Source organism: Dendrobium catenatum, unplaced genomic scaffold (assembly GCF_001605985.2).
Source record: "Dendrobium catenatum unplaced genomic scaffold, ASM160598v2 fragScaff_scaffold_817, whole genome shotgun sequence".
NCBI classification, from domain to species: domain Eukaryota; kingdom Viridiplantae; phylum Streptophyta; class Magnoliopsida; order Asparagales; family Orchidaceae; genus Dendrobium; species Dendrobium catenatum.
Window position 1 is genome coordinate 816,500 of NW_021319279.1, and position 12,453 is coordinate 828,952.

The following is a 12,453-nucleotide window of genomic DNA, read 5'->3' on the forward strand; positions in this document are numbered from 1 at the left end:
ATGGGTGATCATACATCCACAAGAAATCCCCAAGCCAAAGAAGATCGTCGTGTTGCCCGATCTAAGGATTTAAAAAAGACTCACAAGGCAGCGAAGACCGATAATGTTATCTCCACCATCACTGATGATTCTTTCATTACTTTTAGAAAAAAAAATCATTTTCCTAATGATCTGGTGATGATGATTTCAACAAGACCTGATCGTGCCAGTTCTCCTCCCCCAGGATATGTGACAGTGAATGAATTTAATTTATGAGCTGGGCTACAGTTTTCACCATCTCATAAGTTGATTGATATTTTAACGATATGTGGAGTGAGTTTATCTCAACTTTATTACAGGGCTACATTTATCATAATGAGATTGGTCATACTTTTCAGAAATTGTGGAGGGTTGTTATCTTCAGAATGCCTTTCTCGAATGGGGCGTCTTATTAATGATACGTAGGGTCGTATCTCTTTCAGATCCAAGTGGTTGGATATTCCTACTCGAGATCTATCAAAAAGTTGGGTTAGTGACTTCTTTTTCGTGCAAAATGATTATAATCTTCAAGAAAAATGAGGAAAGTTGAAGGAGTTACCCGTTCCCTTACATATTGGAGTATAAGATTTATTAAAGATACTCAAACTTTCTGATATTGACGCCCTACATTATGAGGTGCATTATTTGAGCAAATATATAGACAAATAATACTTATTCAAGGTAGGACTATCTACTCAAGTAAGAAGATTGCATGCACAAATGTTAAAGAAGTCTGTGAAAGTTTTAGAGGCAGTTCCCCAGCCTTCAAAATTTCATTCTAAATGACCAGAGAGTGAGAGTGATTTGCAGGCATAAAAAAAGAAGAAGGCAGATGAAATTTTGGCAGTCACTATCAAAGGTCCTCGTATCTCTCCATCCAAGTCATATATTTTATAATATATTTTGAAACAACAATGTGTTGGTTGTCGGTAGGCTGAGTTGGTGAGTTCACCTTTTCTTCTCTCCTTTTGTATTTTTTTAAAGGATATATCTCTTAAATAATTATATTTTTATTATTTCAGTTGGAGCAGCACATGGATTTCAAACTTGAAATGACCAAAATATTGAATGACTAGAATAATGAATTTGTAAAGTTCAAATATCTTTAGGGAGAATACAATAAAAAATATGATGGCAAAGTCAAGGAGATAAAGGTGGTGAAGAAGCAGCTAGCATAGTGTAGAATAGAGCTGGCTAATAGGATAACTTTAGACTCCTCACAGAATCAACAGATAGATTGTATACATATAGAGTTGATGGATACACAGACAACGATCAACCAGCAGATGAGAGATTAACAAATCCTTGAAACTGAGAATAAGAGGCTGCATAGTATGCTGTCAGAGAAGGAAGCCCAGCAGTTTTCGTCCACAGTTATAGAAGAATTTAAGAAATCTTTTGCCTTCAATATAATTATTGAGGATCACATTCAGGAAGTTCGCAATCATATTTATGATATGGAGGTGAAGGCTTTATAAGAAGAGTATATGGAGGAGGGCTTCATCAAAAGTTTTATGAAGGGCGTGCGTGTGGTGCATCTCAAGACTGAAGCAAATATCAAGGGGTTGACACCTAGTCATGCTTCTGGTGACCCTTCTTCATACTATGGTGGTGAAGAACTAGAGAGTGAGTTGCATAAAGCCATTTCCCTCGAGGAGGAGGAGGATGATATTGAGATCATGTAGAATTACTCTGATGTTGTTTGTACCACTTTGTTTTCTTTCTAGTGATGAGTATATGTGTGTTTAATGTTGATGTTTCCATATGATGTACTCAATGTTTAGTGATATATTAAGAAATTATTAGTATTTCTCTTTTTTCTTCTTATATGCGTATGAAATTGACTTAGTTTTATTTCAATGAGAAATATTTTGGTGGTCTTTTTTTTACTTGAGTGAATACGAGAGATATCCTCCTTAGATATCTTGACCTATCTGAGGTTGTTAATCAAAGCATTTTGCTTGATGATTTTAACCTATATGAAAGAGGTCGGATCAAAATCCTCCTGGGATTGATCATCCGGTGATTGAGATAAAATGTATATTGTATATTTTTTGAATCATGGATAAAGAGTTTGCAGGATTTTTATCTTTTAAAAGAGAAGATAACATCACAATACTGTATTATATAAGATAGTACAATAATTCCCTTGTATAACTTAGGGATATGGAGGCTAGAAGAGTTTTACCTCAATCAACACATAAGGGATAATACTTAAATGATATAAAGTATAACTACTTGGGGGATATAATATAAGACAAATACTACCTACAATATTACATAAGACAAATAGTATTATTAACTTACTGATAATACTTGTGAAGGTTGCTAATATTTCAAGTTTGGGAGAGCATTTTTCCACTAGCATCTTTCAGTTTAAAGGTTACAGGCTTGACCATGATTACCACCAAATAAGGACCCTCCTAGAGGGGAGAGAGCTTATTATGCTGAGGGCCTTTTCCAATAGCTTCAATGCTCCATAAAACTAAGTCCCCAATAGAGATAGGTCGAGGTTTCACCCTCCAATTATAGTGACAAGCAATCATTTGGTGGTATGCAGCAAACCTGAGTGAGGCTTCATCTCTTACTTCTAGGAGGAGATCCAAATTTGTTATGAGCCTCTCCTTGTTACCGAAGTCAAAATTCTAAACTCTATTGCTCGGGACTCCAATATCAACCGGTATGACTGCGTCTATATCAAAATAGAGATTATATGAGATTTATCCTATAGGAGTTTTGGCAGTGGTCCGATAAGCCCGGAGGATATTTAGAAGTTCTTCAGCCCATTGCCACCCAGCCTTCCCTAGGTGTATCTTCAGTCCTTTCAAAATTATTTAATTTGTAACCTCTATTTGAATATTTATTTGAGGATGGGCAACAGCTGTGTGGATGAGCTGAATATGAAAATCCTTACAAAAGATGTAAAAATCTTTCTAGTAAACTATGTCCCATTATTAATGATGAACCTTGCAGGAATGCCAAAGTGACATACTATATTCTTCTACAATAACTATTTGACATTTGCTTCATTAATCTTCGCCAAAGGTTCTATATCCACCCATTTTGTAAAGTAATCTATAGTTATGATAATGAATTTTCATTGTCCAAACACTAAGGAAGGGTCCCATTATATCAATTCTCTATTTGGTGAAAGGCTATGGGCTCTGAAGTGATGTAAGTTCCAGAGCTGGCGTATGGGTGAGATTGGAATGAAATTGGCAATTTTTGTACTTTTGAGTAAACTCAAGTGCATCCTATTTCATTATAGGCCAATAAAACCTTTGTCTCATAATCTTGTAAGTCAATGCTCTTCCTCCCAGATGTTCTCCATATACTCCTAAATAAACTTCTCGGAGTGTGTAATTAGCTTCTGAAGGTGGGAGATACTTTAGATATGGTACGATGAAGGTGCATTTATACAACTCATTACTAATAATAGTGAAATTTATTACTTGTCTTCAAAGCCATGTTACAGCCATGGGTTCTTCAGGTTGTATCCCATCCTGTAAAAATGATGAGATGGGATTGATCCATAACACCTCTATTGATTCATCAATTGATTAGATGACCGATAAACCTTAGATACTTGGAAAGTGAATCTCCTCGATACACTTTCTTTTATAAACATCTTCTATCATAGATGTGATAAGTTTAAAATAAGTATCTGCTCGCATATTTTTCTCTCAGAGAATAGGGATGATTTGATGCTCTCTTATACAGGTTAAGAGTAACTTCATAATGCTACAATATTGGGCCAGTTGCGGATTATGGATATCAAACCCCCCCCCCCCCAACCTAAGAAGCGACTAATTATGAATCAATATGGGCTATTAAGTTCTACACCTTACAGTCAATTATTAGTCTCAATCCAGCAATAAGGTCCTCGTACTGAGCTATGTTATTTGTTGTCAGGAACTTAAGTTGGAGCCCATATTCAAGGGTAACTTTCTACGGAGAGATTAATAGAATTCTGGCCCCAGTGCCATAACTTCCAGAAGCTCCATCGATATATAACATCCAATATGGATGAGAAGGCTAAGTACTTGGTTTAATATCATATACTATGATGGTGCATTCAACCACAAAATCTGCAAGTGCTAGAGATTTAATATTGGGTCTAGGCAAGTAGTGGATATCAAATTCTTCCAGCTCTACTGACCACTTAATGAGCCTACCCGATGCTTCTGGCTTTTGCAAGATACTTTTTAGTTGTAGATTTGTGTAAACTCCAATTGTGTTGGCTTGAAAGTAAAGGTGTAGTTTTTTGGTGGAATAAACTAACTCCAATGTTGTCTTATCTGCTAGAGGATAACATCCCTCTATTTCAAATAAAATTTTACTAACATATTAGATGGGACATTGTACAACATTTTCTTCTTGTACCAAGACTAAACTGATAGCCTGGGTAGAAACAGCTAAGTATAAATATAACTTTTCTCTCGGTGTTGGTTTAAAAAGTAGTGGAAAAAATGTCAAATACTTTCAAAGCTGTTCAAAGACTTTTTGGCATCATCAGTCTATTGGAATACATAGCTACGAGCACCTTTAAGTATCTTAAAGAAGGGCAAATATTTGTCTCCTGAATGTTCCAGGAAATGAGATAGTGCTGTGATTCTTCCATTTAGCCTTTGGACCTCTTTGATATTATTTGGTGGCACCATATCCCTTAGTGCCTTAATTTTCTTGGGATTAGCTTTAATCTCTCGGTGGGTTACCATAAATCCCAAAAACTTTCCAGAAGTGACTCCAAAAGAATATTTAGCAGGGTTGACTCGCATATAATAATGTCCCAATAAGTTGAAGCATTGTTCCAAGTCTGAGATATATTGAGATTTTTTAAGACTTTTCACAAACATATCATCAACGTACACCTTCATAATGCCCAATAAAGTCTTTGAAAACCTTATTCATAAGGAATTGATATGTGGCTCCAACATTTTTGAGCCCAAAGGGCATCACCAGATAGCAGTATAACCCTTTGTCTGTTTGAAAAGCTATCACCTCTTCATCAATAGAATCCATCTTTATTTAATTATAGCATAGTGGGCATCTATAAAGCTCAACATCTGATGTCCATAGGTGGTATTGACTAACTGGTCAATACGTGAAGCGGAAACTTGACTTTTGAGCATGCTTTATTAAGATCTATATAATCTATACACATTCTCCAATCTCCACTCCCCTTCCGAACCATGACAGCATTTGCCAACTAAGTAGGGTAGTGCACCTTCCGTATAAATCTGGCTTCCAAAAGCTTATCCAATTCTTGCTTGATTGCTTGCTAATGATCTGGAGCAAAATTTCATTTCTTATGGATAACCGATTTGCACATTAAATTGACTTTGAGGGAGTGTATGATCACTTCGGGGTCGATTCCGGGCATATATGTCGGACTCCATGCAAAAACATCTTGATTCTCGCATAGAAAATCTACGTATTTTTTCTTCTCTTTGTTAAAGAGAAAGGATCCAATCTGCATGGTCCTTGAAGGGTGTTCCTTGATATGGATACAATAGTGAGATCTTCTAAAGGGGAATCTCCCTGAAAGATATCCTTGGTCCAGAGATCAAATTCCTCGATGCTTAGGATAACTATTGAATGTATTTTAACTTGCCTAAGATAGCATGTTTGTACTATTTGTTGATCTCTGCATACTATATTGACTACTGCTGGGGTAAGGAACTTCATCTTAAGGTGAGGGATAGAGGCGACAATCCCAAAGATTGAGTAGAGCGTCCTTCCAAAGATAGCATTATAAGCCAATTCTGACTTTATAATAATGAACTGAATGGAGTTTGTAGTCTATCAAGAAAATTCTTCCAGTATAATTGGGAGACTGATTGTCCCTTCTGAACGTACAAGTTGATTATCAAATCTATACAATGGACTTGTAGTAGGCTAAAGTTTTTCTCTTGAGAGAACCATATTGAGAAAAGTGGAGTAAAACAGGATATCTACTGAGCTTCCATTATCCATAAGAATTCTTTTAATGTTTTAACACGGATCACCTATCCCCACATTAAGCACAAGCATATTGAAACTTGTTGAATATGAGTTAGGTTGTTAGACCTAAACTTATATGGGGTGAATTGATAATTTAAAATTTTTCCTCTTGTTTTGTAATTAAAAATTTGAAACTGATTAAAAAATTGAGCAAGTTGATTTTTATGTTTACAAAAATAAATTTTTAACCATTAAAAAATAAAAAGTTGAAATTAAAGGCAGTAAAAATAAAAAAGACACAAAGGTTTATAGTGGTTCGGTCAAACACGACCTATATCCACTCCCTAAAGTCTCTCACTTCAGGTATTGCACTATTACCACAAGTGTCTCTCCTTTTGCCCCCAAAGCAAGGCGAAGAAGCCTTCACAAAAACTCTCTTCCACCATTATCCGGTGCAGTAGAGAACCGTCATCCTTTTACACCCTCCATGTGTCGGCAGAGAACCTTCCACTTTTTACACACTCCAAGTGTAGGCAGAGAATCTTCTGCTATTCATATTCTCTAAGTGTAGGTAGAGAACATTCCGCTGTTCACACTCTCCAAATGTAGGTAGAGAACCTTTGGTTGTTTACACTCCTCGAGTGTCGATAGAGAATCGGATCTCCTTGAAAGATCTTCTCATAAGAAATCTAAAAGGACAAAAGAAAAGAGTGAAGAAATTATAAAGAACACATAGAGATCCTTACGTCTGAGTATCCAAGTGAACCCTTCATACTCCACTAGTAAGAAATATCCTTCAAACACTCTCTCTCACTCTCTCCTTCAAATTCCCTTTAGTATTCATGAAGATCAAGTGACAAAAAATTTCATGACAGTCTAAAGTGAACCTTTTATAGAAAAGACACAAAAAAATTTTCATAAAACTACAATTTTCAATTTTTGAGTATCCACGATCGTCTCGTATGATCGAATTTCATATGTACGAACAATATAAAAACTATTACGAATGAACTCAATGAAAATTGGTATGAACTACTTTCATACCCGTTCATTATCTCGTACGAACATAGTTCATCTTGTACGAACAATTATTTACAAACTTCATGTGAAAATCCTTTTTCTTTCATGTTCAGCATGTTTTGGATTTTCCTTCTAGGTTCGTCCGTATGAAGTTGAGTTCATCTGGGACTAACAGTTGAAAGCCTTTAGACAGAGAGCTTCGTCTAGGGATGAAGTTGATCATCGTTCGTACGATGGCGACCTGAAGAGATTGTGTGAAACCCTTAAATTTTCAATTTATGTTTGAAAAAAAAAAATTGCTGTTAGTATGGACGAACCGTCAGTACGAACTGAAGAAAATGTTGAAAATATGTATGGTTCGTCTAGACAAACCTGGGTTCATCGGGGCAAACCGTCGGGACGAACCGAATAGAGAGCATCGTCCAAGGACGAAACAAATTGGAATTAATTTTCGTCTGCACGATGGCAGTCCAGAGGAGATCGTCCCGGGACGATCAGGATATTGTCTTAGACGATCCTGTTTGATAAATATCTGAATAGTGTCTTTTTTGAAGAGAGAGAAAGCTAAGGAGAGATAAAAATGAAGGGAGAAGAAGAAAATCTATGTTTTGGGCGACTTCGGTCCGTTTTCTTCCGTCGCTATAGTTGGGAAAGTTGATCGACTCGAGGTATGGCACATTCCGCCTTTTTTAATTTTTAGAAATGTGGATTTTGACAAATTTTCTATTCCGCAATCTATTTCCGTTACCGAATAATTGGTTTCATTTCGCACTGATAAACTTTATACCGTGTAAATTTTGGTAGGTTTCTGAGATGATGTTTTTGTACGTTTTGAGTATTTTCTGTAAGATTTTTATCGAGTATTTTGAATTATGTGATATTTTAATCAAATAACGAAGTATTTGGATGTTGAAATATGTTGCTTCAGTACAATGAAAGTCTTATATTTATTTTTTATACTATTTGTGGTAATTTGGTAAATTTTTGAATTTATGAATTCTGTGAAAATTCCGTATACTGTCGTTATGCCGCTGACGATTTTTCTGACGTAATCTACTTTCCTGAATTGAATGAATTGATGTGTTTATATGCTATCAGAAGAGAGTTATAAGGGGTCAGAATTCTTCAAGATTCTATCTATGTCAGGGAAATCTTAAAAGCCTGATTTGATCTGAAATTCTGTATATCTGACAAGTTCTGGTGCTGTAAGCACAAGGGAGACATAAGGGGCCAGAATCCTTTGAGATTCTATCTGTGTCAGGGAAGGGAGGCATAAGGGGACAAAATTTGTAGAGATTCTGTCAGGGCCCGAGGATCTGATATGTGAAATCTGATATGTGAACTCTGATTTGTGAAATCTGTATTATATGATTTTATCCGATTTGACAATGTGCTTATGATTTGTACGGATTTATACTATTCTGTCTGTTCAGTAAATATTTGAATATTCTGCTATATGAATGAATTTAGTTATTCTGTTTCAGTGGTTTGATTTTTTGTACGACTATCTGAATTCTATACGACTACTCTTCTGATGTATTTGCTAATATGAATTTTTAAATATTTAATTGGCTAGTGTAGTCTTTCTGATCTGTTAGCTCATCCTTGTTATATGCGTGGTTTTTAGGTTCTGGGAAAGGGAAGGAAGTCTTGGACTAGCCGTTTAATGTGTGATATGTAATTAGGTATTTTGTACTTTTGATTTTTGTACAGTCATGGCTTTTCTGTTCTGTTCTTTCTGTTTGTAGCCATGCACTGTATTGTACATGATTATTTTGAGAAAAGAAAGAAGAAAACCATGGATGAACTTTTCTGTATATTTTGATGTTTATAGTAGCTCTATGTTTTCTGTATGTTTGATTATTGGAAGAAAGTCCGAAAGCCAATTCCCGAACTAGATCCTGGATTTTCAATATTTGTCGCGGCTAGTCGCGAAGGGATTCGTTCCGGTCGGGTTGGGTCATGACAAATCTTTAGTGGTATCAAAGCATGGTTTTGGAATTTAGATTGTAAGATAGAGCTATTGGAATTGATCTATAAGTCTATCAGGGTAGTTCTGGTTTGTCTGGATTTTAATTATGTTGTTTTGTGTGCTAGTTGCATTCTATGTAATTATGGATCTGCCAGACCCAGATATGATTGATGAGCAGAGTGCTAGTCAGGCAGCTCCTGTGAACAGTTCTGCCCCAGTGGTTGGTTCTGATACAGTTTCGCAGTTTGCTATGTTGGTTGCTCAGATGATGAGCGAGACACAGAATAGAATTTCTGCTGTTAGATCTGAAGATGTAGATAGACATCTACAGATGTTTCTGAGATTGGAGCCTCTGAGGTTTGAGGGAACTATTGAGCCCATAGCAGTTGAGGATTGGTTGAGGAGATTGGAAAAGACATTTGACGGTATGCAATGTCCTCCGGACAGGAAGGTACAGTTAGCAGTTTTTCTGTTAGATGGTGAGGCAGAACTCTACTGGATGGGCCAGCAGGAGGAGAAATTTCAAGGTAAACTAAACTCTCTGATTACTTGGGAGGAATTTTCTGAAGTATTTCGATCATGATTTGTACCCCTTTTGCAAGACAGCAAATGCAGGAGACTTTTCTGAGGTTGGTTCAGGGGAGCAGAACAATTATGCAGTATAAGGCAGAGTTTACTGCTTTGGCTAGATATGCTCCGCAGTTGGTGAGTACTTCTGCTGATAAGTTCTATAGATTTCTGAGGGGACTACGAGATAGTCTGAGGCAATCCCTAGTACCATTTCATATTTCTGATTTTTTTGAGCTTGTGGAGAGAGCTCGTCTGATAGAGAACAATCTGATGGAGACTCAGCAGCAGTAAACTGCTAGTAGGAAGAGGTTCAGTGGTGATGCTTCTGCAGTGGTATCTCTGGAAAGAAAAGATTTGTTTTTGGAGACTCCAATAAGAGTGGACAGTCAAGATCCAATACAGTTTCTGGTAATGGTAGTGTGACCAGTTCTGCGTCAGTTAGTGGGGCACCTATGTGCTAAATTTGTGGACGAAGACATTTTGTTCAATGTTACAGGGTAATTGGTCAGTGTTTCAGATGTGGTCATCCAGGACATTGGATTGCAGAGTGTCCACAAGCTAGATTTGATTGACGATTTGAGTCTAGATCTGAAAGTTTTGCTAGATTAGCAGAAAGACCGAGGACAGTTCCTCCACGCACTATTTCTGAAGGCTCATCTGGTAGAGCTGGTGGTTTGGGTTCTATAGCTAGGAGACCACCTAATTGTGATCAGAGGGAGTCTGGTAGTTCCGTCGCTCCAGCTCCAGTTCAGCCACGTATATATAGTTTGAATCAGTAAGAGGCTCGAGATGCTCCAGATGTGGTGACAGGTACGGTTTACATTTCTAAACATTCCTGTCGTGTTTTGTTTGTTTCTGGAGCTAGTCACTCGTTTATTTCCGAGCGCTGTTTTGATGCTTTGTATTTGGATTTTATTACGCTACCGGTTTCTCTCTCTGTTCTTTTGCCGGTTGGGAATAATTTGATTGCTCGAAAGTTTTATTTTGTGAGATTGAAATTTTTGGAAAGAAGTGAAAATTGTATTTGATCTTGTTGTCGATTTCTTCTTATGACGTGATTTTGGGTATGGATTGGCTGAGTCTGTATGAGGCTCAAATTGACTGTTTGAAGAAACAAGTAAGCTTGCTTATGTATGGTGAAAGATGTGCATTTCAAAGGTTAAGATGAGTTTTATCCTATTTAATTTTTATGTTGGAAGTCAGGAGAATATGGAAGAAGAGTTGTATAGTATTTTTGACATCATTACAGGATATGAATATAGATATGGGTTATATTTTTGATATCCCGGTTGTATGAGATTTTTCAGATGTATTCTTGAGGAGTTGGTTGGTTTACCTCCAGATAGAGATGTCGAGTTTTGTATCGATGTATTTCCGTGTATCGCTCCGATATCCAAGGCTCTGTACAGGATGGCACCAAAGAAACTTTCGGAGTTGAAAGCTCAACTCCAAGAGTTGGTTGATAGAGGATTTGTTCATCCTAGTGTTTCTCCTTGGGGAGCATCTGTTCTGTTTGTAAAGAAGAAGGACGGGATAATGCATATGTGTGTTGATTACAGGGATTTGAATAAAGTTACAATCAAGAATAAGTATCCGTTGCCACGGATTGACGTTTTATTTAATCAACTTACTGGATCTTTTGTATTCTCAAAGATTGATTTGAGATCTAGATATTATCAAGTGAAGGTGAAAAAAGATAATGTGATGAAGACAACTTTCAGTACTCGGTACGGACACTACGAGTTTTTTGTTATGCCATTTGGGGTAACCAACGCACCGGCTGTTTTTATGGATATGATGAACAGAGTGTTCAAGGATTACCTGGATCAGTTTGTGATCATCTTTATAGATGATATTCTGGTATATTCTACTTCTGAGGAAGATCATGCAAGACATTTGAGGAGTGTATTGGAGACTTTGAAGCAACATCAGTTGTATGCTAAATTCTCCAAGTGTGAATTCTGGCTGAAGAGCATTTCTTTTCTGGGTCATGTGGTGAGCGATGAAGGTATTTCTATTGATCCCCAGAAATTTCAGGCAGTTGCTAATTGGCCGAGGCCTACTACGGTGTCTGAGATGCATAGTTTCTTAGGTATGGTCGGATATTATAGAAAGTTTTTGAAGGAATTTTCCCAGATTTCTTCACCTCTGACAAGGCTGACTCAGAAGTCAGTAGCTTTTGTTTGGACACCAAAGTGTGAAGCTAGTTTTCAGAAGTTGAATGATTGTTTAACATATGCTCCTGTGTTAGCACTTCCATCTGGTACGGAAGGCTTTTAGGTATTCAGTGATGTTTTACATAAAGATTTGGGTTGTGTTCTGATGAAGCATGATCAGGTAATAGATTATGCTTCAAAACAATTGAAATCACATGAAAAGAATTATCCTACGCATGATTTGAAATTGGCCGCTGTTGTATTTGCTCTGAAGATTTGACGTCACTACTTGTATGGCGTCAGGTGTGAGATATTCACAGATCATAAGAGTTTGAAGTACATATTTACTCAAAAGGATCTGAATTTGAGTCAAAGAATGAAAGTTCGCTAGGGATGTTAAGCCCTATAAACTTAGTAACCAAGAGGGGGGGGTGAATTGGTATTTTAAAATTTTCTTTCACAAAGAACAAAAATCACATAAACCAAAATCACACCACGAGAAAAATAAATACAGAAATTAAAATGCGAAAGCAAGAAAACAAGAACACAGAGATTTATAGTGGTTTGGTCAACTTGACCTACGTCCACTCCTTGGAGGCACCCTCCAAGTATTGCACTACAAAACGTGACTCTCCTTTAGCCCCCACGGCTAGGCGGAGAAGCCCTCATAAGAACCTCTTTTTTGCCACCCCGGCAAGGCAGAGAACCTATCTGCTTTTGCTTCCTCCTGAAGCTTGCAGAGAATCGCAACCAAAAGCTAACTCCTTACCTCTA